We start from the raw sequence: 13,212 nt of genomic DNA, 5'->3' as shown, positions 1-13,212 counted from the left end.
CATTTGCCAATTTTCAACTGACTTCATTGAAATTTGTCCATGTAATTTCTCGAGAAAAGTTGTATATCAGATTTTCGTTATCAATTCCCACTGAGAATAAAGTATTATTATTTATTATAATGCTAAATGATATCACAATTTGACAAGTGGAACCTCAATCTTACATTCATTTACATTTTGTCTTAACAGGTAATCAGAAGACATGTTCGTTTGCTGGGAGTGATAATCAACCCATAGAAGTAGTCATAACACTTGGTGACATTTTCGCATTTTTCACTGGCACTCATTCAATTCCCCCTTTAGGTTTCACAGAAAGTCCATCCATAGAATTTATCACAAACTCTACTGTTCCAAGCTCAAATACATGTGCCAATATTCTGCGATTACCTAGAAATTTCAGCTGCATAGAAGATTTTTCGGAGAGATTTACGTTTGCTTTATCAAATTGTCGTGATTTTGGCAATGTCTAGAGACAACATACACAGGTGTAATAGCATTGAACTTACTATAAGTAAGTGATCTATGAGAGCTTGATTTGTAACTTGTCACTTTAATATTCTAACATTTCCAAATAGATATTCTATACCACTACATGGACAACTTAAAATAAAATATTATATTAATAACTTGTACTGCATAAATATAGTTATTTTTTTTTTTGCACATGTATGGCCAACTTTACATGCATGTAGTAATCTGCAGCATGTAAAATGTAGTCCACCTGAGGTGAAACAATGCTGATATATCATGCACTTTCTCTTAATTTGTGGCTGTTATAGTAGGTAAGGTTCTGTCAACATAACTAAATATAATAATTGAAACTCGTATATTATACATGTGTATTTTTGAAAGCGTTTTGGGTTATCCATGTTAGCATCATTGATATGATATGTTTTTTTTCTGCAGTAGTTAAAATATGTTTTATAGTAGGATTGAGTCCAATATAGATTAGTTGCAGTCTCAAACATTTCCTGTGTTATAATTATCAAGTATCATTTGTACATGTTTATGCTTTTATTAGTTTACTTGTTTTGACTGTTTACATTCGTCTATTCATTCTGTAACAGAATTTGCACAGAGCAAAATTGGTTAGTGTACGTTGTATGCGTTGCTTGATTCATTGAACGCATGTCACTTGTTTGTTGCATTAAAGTGCTCATGTAATGTTAGTGCTCACTAGCTGCTTGTAGCAGTTTTGTCAATTGTGATTAAAACAGCATTTTGAACCAAAAATGGATTTCTGGTGTCTTTGTTGTTGGTAACAATATAATTTAATTTTAGTGATTGACCCCCATGTGCCAAGCACACAATGCGAGTCTTTGCAGTTAGTTTGTCTGTATGTATGTGTGTGTGTGTGTGTGTGTGTATGTGTGTTCGTCTGTTCCACTGCTATCTAAAGAACCACTCATTGGATTTTGATGAAACTTGGTACATAGATGCTCTGAACTTATGCGCATATTTGATTAGTTTCTGTTAAAAATCTGTGCATATTAATTACCTAAATTGCATAATTATCAGTCAATTTTCGTTTTTTCACTGATACCTCAAGTACTAATTATCACATTTCAATGAAACTTCTAACATAGGTATCATAGGATACTGCACGGATCTGATAGTTTTTAGGGTAATATAAGTACATATTAATTACCTAATTTGCATAATTAATTTTCAGCTTTTGATATTTCCAGTAGTAAGCATTACATTTAAATGACATTTGGTACATAGATACTCAATGACTATGCAGAGACCTTATTAGTTTTAGGGTTAATAATTGTGCATAATAATTACCTAATTTGCATAATTAATAATTTTCAGCTTTTCCACTGATATCTCAAGTACTAATCATCACATTTCAATGAATCTAGAACTATGCAGGGACCCAATTAGTTTTCGGTGAATATTTAAATGCATATGAATCACCTAATTTGCATAATTAATCGATTTTCAACTTTCACACTGATATCTCAAGTACTAATCACATTTCAATGAAACATAGTACAAAGATGCTCTAGGATAATGTACAAACCTGATTAATTTGGGGTTAAAATCTGTTCATATTAATTCCCTAATTAGCATAATAATTCATAATTTTTTGGTTCTAATCACATTTCAATAAAACTTGGTACATAGATGGTCTGTTATATTGCACAGACCTCATTAGTTTTACACTCAAATCTGTTCATATTCATTTTCTGATTTGCATAATTAGTTTTTTTAGCAAATAATAAATAAGTAATTTCAAATTATTTTTAATGTATCTCCCGATGGGATTTCTTTCTAAGCTTTTTTTTTATTTAATTGTTCTTGATTTCTTCACAATCAGATATTGATCTTGTAAATTGTAACAATTGTTCAAATACAGATTAGCTAGAGATTTTAACAGTTCGTGAGGCTGTGCATTGCAAATACTGCACTGGACACCAAAGTTGCATTGCGCAAGTCATGAATTTGTGTTAAACATGGTAGAATGAAATTAAACAATAGATAACACATTTGCAAAATGTGACTATTCATAAAGAATTTTATGCATTGATCTTGAAATAAATCAACCATAGTTCATACATGGTTACATGATATATACATACTTATTAAGTACATGTATCAAAGCGATCGGACTAGTGATTTTCAAAAATATGTTTTGACCAAAATTGACATAAATACATAATATTCACCAAAAATAGAGAATTGAAGATATCACTAAATAAACAAACCTTATAGTACACCACTCAAGGTATCTGAATGACAAATCATGATGCACCAGTGAGAGTGGTTTTCAAGAAGAAGTCGAAAATATCTATTTTTACCAAAAAGGATAAAACTATTCACTAAAAATAAAAAATGAAACAATTCTGATCATACCAAGTATCCAAGCATTCGAAATACCAGTTTTCAAGAACAAGATTGCATTTTTGACAAAGAATGATAAAAATATTGATTAAAAATAGACAATTTAAGATATGATTCATCACAAAATGAATAAATCTGACAGATCCACCAAAGTTATCAAAGAAATTGGTATTCAAGAAGAAGTTGAAAGTTCCAATAGTTGACAAATGGCCGGACAATCACCTATCGTCATCATCAGCACAATCATATGAATCTTCAATGACAGCAGAGCTAAAATCTCTCCGCAGTTGCCAGTCCAAGAATTATGTATAGTTTATAATAAAATGTAATTAAAATCATAAAAAAACCATACACCGTATATTTTTGTTTTGTTCCAGTAAGCTCAGAATCGCAATACTCAGAATCTACACAAATCAGTTTACTATTTACAAAATAAATAAATCTGCATTTACACAATAGAAGGTGTACATAAAAGACGATATGAAATTGGTCATCAATAGGATTCAGGAGTTTTGATGTAATCATGATTCATTGCCGATTAACAAGCCAATACTTCAATGCACATTAACTATTTATATAAGTCAGACGATAGCGCCAAACACCATTAGTCTGTTGTAGAAGGTAAACAAACAAATCTGAAGAATATTCATCTATCAAATCCACAATTTAGTTATGTAAAAATTTGAAATTATTCGTGGGCAGAAATCTCTGTTCTGATATTACTGTGATTACAATAATGGCTGATTGTGATGATAGAACGAAGTTGCGTCATATTTTACGTTTTGGAAAAAAAAACGTATAAGGGGCTGCACTTGAACTCAGCCAAGACAGCTCACACTTGTTTGTTAATACATTGTTTATAATCATGTGTGTTACTTCTACAACAAAAGTGGTGTTACCACTGTGGCATCAAGTGATATTTGTTTTGTCTGATGTGACTGAACCACGGTTACTAAAACCGTGACTGAACTTATAACCATACTGTTGATTAACCTATGATTAAAACACACAATGAATGTTTCTTAAAACCATTATTTTCGAAAGTTAGAAAAAGAGTGTCAGTGTTAGTATATTCACGGTTACTAAAAAAGACGGTTAGGAAACGAACCATGTTCTTTTCATTGGATGCGTGCGCGGGCAAACATTTGAAACAAAAGACGTACTAATCTGTGATAAATCATTAACAGGAAATCACGCAAATATGACGTCATTTTTCCCAGAGTTCATTGCAATCAACAACTGCACGCCATAGCATTGTGTCTCTGTCGATACTTTCAGTAATACTAAACTGTAAGTTGTTCCAGTGAATCCTGACAAAACCTGTCGCTCGGTTTAAACTCAATACAAATTTGCCTGTCTTGTATGGCATTTTCGTTTCTAAAGAACAAGATCGGCAGAAAACTAAAACAAGAAAAAACAAAAAAAAACATGATCAGAAAGAAGACGTCAAAGAAACCATACAAGTGTTTATATTTCAGCCAAGCGAAAGTTTTAATGAAGAGCCATGATACCGCATACATTTTGTTGGAATAAAGCAAAATATGCGATAAGATAACTGAAATAACCCGCCCATGCTCTACAAAATGCATGTAAGCAGACCAAATATGCAACAACAGGCAGTTCCAATGGAATTAAGAGCGGTTAAAAAGGGTTCGAAAAATTGATTTGGCGAAGAGACTGCTAGAAGTACCGACAGTTCAAAGTGTTCAAAAATTAGTAGTGTGGACTAAAACCGCATTTAACGGCACGCTGAATATTGCAACATGAAAAATGTACAAAAAACTGAAACAAGGACAGACAAGAACAATTAAACAGGCATTTTATAAAACTGGCGGAAAATGTTGAATACATTTTCAACGATTTCTACGGCGTCTACAAAAAAAGTGTTATGACCTTAAACAAAATGGCTGATACAGTGACGCGAAAGCAAAACGATAAAATTTACTCTAATAAGCCCCCAAATCGCACACAACCTTCATAAGTACGCACAGTAGTATACTAAAAATTCATTTGGTAGTATTTTTTATAATATAATGTATTTTAAAATAGTGACTTAGGGGTTCGAATTTTCGTCACTTTTTCTTCCGGAACCCAAGCTTACTTTTATGACAACAGTGAAAACAATAAATGACGATTCTCGATTTTGAATGTTATCACAGTCACAAAGAGTACTCATCCGAAATGTATGTGTAGTTCTTCGTAGAGCTTGTGCACTAAACGTGGATATTCTATCGAAAACTGGCTTAAAATTTCAAATTCGCGGAACATCAAGTGATCGACACAAAAATGAAACAAAATGGTGGGCCTTGAAATCTCAAGCAATAGAGGGCGTACGCAGCGCGACACGCATATTGAGGATTAGGCAGATTCACACCTTTTAACAATAGCGTTTCCTAACCGTCTTTTTTAGTAACCGTGGTATATTGTAGTACGTAATCATTTCTCAGCCAAGTCACTTTCGAGTACACATTAGTGGCGTTCACGTTAGAGATCTACTTGAACGCTCGGCAGGAACCGAAATCAGTGGTGAATTTTCAGAGAACACATAACTATATATATGATCGGATACAGTTGTAATGAATGAAATGAATGCAAACTGTCGTCGGCGACGAATATTCATGTGCTGCAACCGGTATTTTCTTGCAATGCTACATTGACGTAAACAAAAAAATCGAATCTTCTAAGCCGTTCATTGCATGATGACTCGTAATAAATACTATAATAACAAAAGGAATTAATTTCAATATGTCAATTATTTTTTTCATCATATGTGTATCGCTTTCCATGTTTGGGTCAACTAACAGATCGACGAATGATAGCGTGATTTCTGCACGAGCCGAGTGGGTCCCGATGTGGGTCCGGACAAACGTAAACCCAGTGCTGTAATTCTCTCCAAACATGAAGGCTTAAAATATCGGCACGTGCCGAGATCCCAACATGTGCACGTAACGGATGCTGATGTTGAAAAGGCTGTAGACTGGTAGCTGTACAATTCGTAAATAAAATACGTTGGTCGTTACGTCTCTGAAATAAATTATATTCGAAGTTCATATCTAGTGCACTACTCTAGTGAAAAGGGACTTTGATTAAATGCACAATGAATGTGTAACGGCACTGGTTTGTATACTTGCCTTGGCACAGCTATGTCCGTGTGAGAGACATTATGGAACTCTTAATAATATAATATAATATTTAAATTTAAAATGTGCATTTGTTGTAATGTCAATGTAATGTGCCTGCTCAAAATCATCCGATACCTTGATAAAAACTATAATGTGGATCTACATGCAAGTGTCAACTACGTTTGTTGCTATGAAATATGTGTGGTGTAACCAAGATCTGATTGGCCTAGAACAGTATACTATACCAAATTATAACCGAAAGAGAGAGACTGTTCCACTTCCGTCTGAGGATAAAAAAGAATAGAAACATTGTAATTAAAATGTTCGTTGGTAGAAACTACATACAGAATGCTTTATCCCGATGCATATTTCGTCGAGAGACCATTTCCTCAAAAGTATGATGTGAATTGGCAGTGCTGAGCACCCTCCCCATAATAATATCATTTTTTGCTCCGCATTTATTGTAATATTACAAATTAAGAAATTCGCTGCAATTAATAGTTGGTGGTTTGTTGATGTTAAATTGATAAGACTCAATTCACACACCAAGAGATGTCATTCTTCAGTTAAGCAATACAATGTGACAGACTTCAGTCGAATACTGGTGGAAGTTTTGACCTGCTCTTAAAACAAGTCTTTTATTCCAAATAAGCGATACGAAGACACAATTGGTTCGGTGACAGTCGGTAATGAGCTGATAATAGTTAGTATTGTGAGCACGTCGACGCGTTTTATACATCGTACGTTTAACCATGGAGCTCCATGGAGCCTTACAGTCCTGCTTGAGCCAAATAGTGGAGTATTACTGAATCCAAGTCGCCACATCATCGTACGCCATGGCCCGTCCTCTTTTACGCCACGCCTACATAGATTTATTCCGTCGAGTCTCGAAGCGGAAATAAACTCTGGCGGCAAGAATGAGTCTCGGACAATAGTGTACAGTAGCTAGCGTTAAGTTTACCGCATTCCGTAGTTGGACAACCAGAATGCATTGTTCCATACAATTACAACATAGCAGCCGGTTTGACATCGAGAAAAAAATCGTTTTTTTTCAACTTTATATGCAGTCTGCTATTCTTTTTTTGTAAATTCTTAACCCTGTTAAACGATTAGACGGGCCACAGTCCCTCAACACTGAGGGACTGTGGTTCTATGTCAAAAATTAACGCTGTTTCGTTTGTCATTACTTTGCGCAAAATAACGACAAATGTGCGACCATATCAAGTACGAAGTCTAGGCAGGTAGTGTGAATAGATCTGGTGTCGTGGCCTGGGGTGCGAAAACGAAGGGGGCTTCCCCAAGGAAGTAGTTTACACGAACCAGCTCCCTGCACGAACCTAATTCGGGAAAGTACTGTCACGTGAGTGTATTGGTCTACTGAAAACTCATCTAGTTGCGTTTTATGTTTGAGAATATTACTCAAACACCTTTTTACCTATCGATTTCTTCGTTCGTTATTTTTTCAAAAATCTGCCCACGCTCGCTGCTAGAAACCGCCATTCAGAATTTCCGACCAGAATAAAAAATTGCCGACCGGCGCTATGCTATTTGTTTGCAATACACACAGCATGTCGGCCACTGGACCGTTATGCATCAGACTCGTAATATTACTAGTCTGGGGTTATGCTATTGTCACGACATGGAAGGAGTACCTTCCATGGTCACGTTAAGGTAGTGAGAAGGGTTTGACGACGTTTTTGAATAAAGTGTTCTCTGCCTGTTGTTTCATTCAGAACCATACTTTAGAATTTATGATCCAAAAGCCTAAATATAGAGGGACAATTTCGCACTAATCGGACAGTCATTGGAACCACGTGACAAAAGAATGGCGAACCTTGTAAAAATGACGCGATTGCGAGAGCTCACAGCGGAATTTCCGCTTGAAATTTGCGCCATGCATTTCCCGTGATCAAGTTCATTGAAATGTGTCCCGGTAATCAAAAGACCCATTTTTTTTTCGATTTCAAAGCAGGTTTGTTGTTTTTGTCCCATAACTATTTCATACTATTCCACAGACTATTATTCTGTGACAAAATATTTTCTAAAAAAAAAAAAACAGACATATTTCACACCGTTATTATCTTGTGAATGTGTGAGTTTAAACGTCCGAAGGCACCTAATTTTACAGCGGTGCCAATGAGTTCATTAATACCTGGGGTTACTCAACACTAGGGAGTTGATGTTGTAAATTGTGTTATGTCAAGTGGACTCATATAGTTATAAAAATTTAAAATTAAAATATAACACTTGAACGCATATGCAACATATAACCTGTTATTTTATTGTAACCAGGCGTGACGTTTTGAAAACAACGTTTTACCCGCATCTAGCAAGATTATGAAATGGTCCCAATTGTGGGCGAGCCAACACAACGGCGCCATCAAGACTAGATTGGAAAAGACTCAAGTGTTTTGCAAAGTTCCAAGATATATTGTTAAATGACTGTCCGAATAATTCTCAGAACAGCTGCGATTGCTTCATGAATATTTATAAACAGATCGGAACTCTAAAACAACCCCTGGCACTGCGACAATGAGCGATACAAACTGAACAAATTTGTGACGTCGCTCGAGTGAAATTATTAAAAAAATGCACTCCTTTTTCTCTCTACATAGTCCCACTCTAAAGAGACTGTACTTATTTCTACCACAGTCCCTCAACACCCGGTTGGGAAACGCCTTTGTTCTAAGATGTTAATCCCCCCGATCGCTGGTAACAGTGTGCGTTATGCTTGTGGAGTGAAACCGATGACTAGATTTACACTGTCTTCCGCTCTGCGCCTGTGAATCTTTGTCATTTTATACAGCTTATTTCGAAATTATTCCGAGTTGCGTGTGTAATTTGTGTCCGTAAAAGCTTCCTGATAAGGCACGTGTAATTTAAAAGATATGTTCATTTAATTGACACAACAAAATCCAGAATTTCAGACCATCACAGCCAGCACTGTTCATTGCAATGTGCCTTGTTACGGTGACGCTGTATAAAAAGTTTTCACCCTATGAAAATGCGTCCCTACATCTAAAACGATCACAGTCGCCATATTTTTGTTTAATATTTTAATTATTCCCCAACATAGATTATTTTGTGTAGAAGCAGTATTAAAGGGTTCATTTCAGTCGATCATTTTACAGTTAGTTTTGCCCCCGTAGATACTTGTATCCGCTCAAGAACCAAGAAAACGACTGTTCGAAGTGTTGTTGTTTTTTTATATTGATGCCTAAAATTTTGAAGAACCGTTGATTTATATCTTAGAAATATCCGAATCATGTTGGTGTAGTCAGATTCCGATATTCTTCTCAGAAAATTAAATTAGCTCCCAGATTTAGAGTGTACAAAATTTGTTCATGTTATATCATTTATCTCCATGGTTATATCAAGATGGCGATTCGAATGACCAAATTCGATGTTATAGTGACAGTATCTGATTTTAACAAACCTCACAAACACACTTTTCCGACTTGAGCTATTATTTTATTAATATTGAGGTGGAAGTTAAAAAAAGTGCCCAATGCTGTTTTAATGGCTGTTCTGTTTGTTTCGATCAAACTTAGATCGTGTTTTAACACATAAACTACGTTCGATACGTTTTTTGCGGCCCTGACAGAATGGATGGCTGCGTCGATGTCTCTGGTTCCGTAGCATTCTTTCGTGCATTCAGCAGCAACATTCTCTGGGCCCTCTTGCAATATATCATTCCAATCGATATCGAAATCGACAAAATCCTCGTAGTTTTCCCACATTTCGGTAAATAATGTACTGTCTCTCGCGTTGTGCCAAAAATCGAAACGAGGTGTATACGCATGCGTAGATGTGATTCAAGAAGGCTTCTATTGTCATATGTCATATCATATGCTAATTTTATGGTAATAGAAAAGTAGGCTTGCGTTCACTTGGGTTAACCATGGAGGTAAAAAGAGACTTCCATGGGTTAACGAATAAACAATTTGACGAACGTGTAACACGCATTAAGACAAAAGAAGTATTATCGTTTCCCAACCGGGGGTTGAGAGACTGTGTTTCTATCCACCCCTTATCACGGAGATCTTACCATGGATCTTACATAACCAAAGCTATTTATTAACAGTTTATTTGTTCACAACTCCCGACTTCGGGCAAATTTATATTCTTGATTATCACAATAAAAACAAAGACATTAGAAAGAGATAAAAATAACATTCCAAAGATTTGCTAAATTAAGAGTTGTAGTACTATCAGATTAAATACCACATCACAGTTGAGAGAATAAGACAAAACTATATACAAGCCGGTAGGCTGGTTGGCGATCCGCTCCGCTCAAAAACAAGCAACATGTTTTTGGCAATTTCTATGGTGTGACATAAACGTGAAGCTAACGTCGATTTAGAACTAATACGAAGTTCGCAAACACCATTCAGTCTTTGGAAGTCACTTAGTTTATTACTAGGACCACAGTCACTCTCTTAGTAGAGTGACTGCTAGGACGTATTCTGTTGTTAAATTTATTATTTCCAACCGTTTTGCGATAGCATTTTCTAGAATGAAGAGTTTCCTGTAAATGCTGGAAAGCGAAATAACGAAATGGTAAATATTTACCTAAAGTACAGTGTGTTGACCTTCATAATAATATACTTCATAATGCAAAACACTAGTCACGGTGAGTTATTTAAATATACGACTCCTAATCAAAAAATATGACCACAGTCCAGAATTTCAGACGGATATTAAGCAACCTAAGAGCATACCAGAAGCATTTACTCTAAAATATAAAAAAGAACAGCAGTCAAAAGTCAAGAATGCCAGCAAATAAAGAACTCTGTCCCACAATCCTTTGTGCGCGTTATTACGGACACGCGCAAAAAACTGTACCACGTTTGTCAAATCTGGGTCAAATATACAGTACGCTACTATCTTGCCACAGATTGTTTAGTAGTGGAGTGTTCGGTGACCATTGAATTAGCCTGTGATTCATATTTTATGTGTATTAATTTATTCATCAATTTTTGTGACTGACAGTACTACCCAAATTTTAGTCAAAAAAACGCAACTGGTGAAAGGAAGAGCATCGCCAGGCGATGGACGCGGGGCTCTTTGGCAACGACCGCATAGAGGTCAAAATACGCGCTCTATTTTTACGCATTAAATTTGGCTCTTCCGTTTCGCCCCCTCCGGAATGTTCTACTTTAGCAGCCTAATCGCAGGTTTTTTGAAAAAACACAAGAATTAGTAGAAATGTTCCTGTTTTGGGCGGAGTATTGATAGAGAATAATGTCTTTATTACAAAAATGCTGAAAAACCGTGAGTTGTTGCCTTAGTTATTTTTTTATTGGCGAAAAACTGCGAACTCGGCAAATTTGGTTGCACAACTTCCCTTTATCATATACACCCAGCGACACCGATGCCAGCTGACTGTGTACAAAACTGGTAGGAGGTAATACATTTCGGGCGAAAGTATTCAAAAATCAGCGGAGCGGATCGCCAACAAAAGTGATTATAAGGGCAATCCACAGTCCCTCTATATGGGCAATCCTAGCGGAGCGGATCGCCAACAGTATACAATGTATTTCAGCAAAAACAGTTAGACGAAACTCTGTAACTTTGCAAACGAAACCCAAAAATGTTTAGCTAACGACTACCAAACACGCATATGAAAATTTCAGCTTACAACTGAATTCGTGCCGAAAACATGCACAGCACGTTGTGGACACTGATTACCGGTCACCCCAAGTGCCAAATCAGGATAAACAGCCATTGTCAATAGAGTAGCCAAGGTGTTAAAAATGGATTATGTACTGGCAAACCAAATTCTGCATAGGCATATGTCTCCAACGCGTTCTTTTTGGATCATTTAGTCTTTTTTTTTTTTACTCAGCAGCTCTCAAAACCTAATATTAAATATAAGAACGAAACAAATCTGTCGCGATTTCACGCTTTCACGGTAAAGGGGTGGTGGCTGCTCCCCCGCTGTAAACCCTTGCGTTTACTATCAACTCTTTCTACCGTGTCCTTACTTGGTGACGTTTCTCAATTTATAAACTTGCCACGCTACTAATTTCTCCCAATCACCCGCTTTTATCGGTTTTAAGCAACCAATTATCACATAATATCCGACAACGGGATCTTTTCCGACCGAAAAAACTACCACATTTATATCACTTTCTTTTCTCGCTCGCTTATTTAAAACACCAATCGCTGGCTCAAACACTGATCACTGGTACACGAGTGGTTGAATTTGTTGTTTCAATGGTAAAGTTTACGGATACAACGAGTAATAGAGTATTAATTACTATTAAAATCCGAACGACACGATACGGACGAACGACAATCTATGATACTTTGTATGGAGGGGAGCAAAGGGGGTAGCTGGTACAGTTTTACGGGAAATAACATGGGCCTTTTACAATTTACAAGGAAAAAAAGACGTTTTTACAATTTACAGTGATAATTGAATTTTGCAATGAATTGTGTCATCTAGTCATTTCACAGTTTCGAAAATGTAATTTCGCTGGATTATTCTTTACGACTTTTTTAATTTGGATGTAAATTCTTGTACGTACCGAGAAAAATGACACATTTTTACAGTGTACGATAAAAATATTTGATTGATTACGTCGTACGTCTAGCCTGTGATTACACAATTACGGAATTTATTTTTCCAATTTCCGTTGTACGAACAAAAAAATATTGCAATTACGTTGAACGAAAATAACCCTCCTTGCCCCCTTGTATCATTCGCGCACGCAACTTGAACTATACGACCTTTTGTTAACATGCTGAATGAGCCGAACTGTGTTCCGTTTGAATCCAGGACTGCTCTCTCCTTTCATCAATGATTATCGAGACAGTTACTTGATAAAGACAACGCTAACTCCCTAGGGCAAAGAAACGAAGAAAATATTGATGTGTTTTCCCAAAAATAACGATGCCAAAACCACGAATTAAAATGCGCGCAGCGGGCGATATTTTCAAAATAAAGCGGAAATTAGACAGGTTGGGTGAAGTTAATACTGTGCACTCGGTTGGTATAAACAGATCCTTAAATACGTAAAAATACGACCGGACAATATCTATCATTCTGAAATATGCCAAAGACAGAAACAAATGCAGCACGTTTTTTTTAGCCAAAATAAACAAAACAAAAATTCTACGAACGAAACAGACCCTGTTTGCAATGTTTATTTACACCGCGGCATCTCTTAAACACATTCTCAAAATTTGCGATGTTAATTTTACAAACGTTTAAAACATTGTTATTCTGATATTTTTT

The sequence above is a fragment of the Saccoglossus kowalevskii genome, chromosome 15 (assembly GCF_978046115.1).
Source record: "Saccoglossus kowalevskii chromosome 15, keSacKowa6.1, whole genome shotgun sequence".
NCBI classification, from domain to species: domain Eukaryota; kingdom Metazoa; phylum Hemichordata; class Enteropneusta; family Harrimaniidae; genus Saccoglossus; species Saccoglossus kowalevskii.
The sequence above is the reverse complement of the archived record's forward strand: the minus strand, read 5'-3'. Positions refer to the sequence as shown.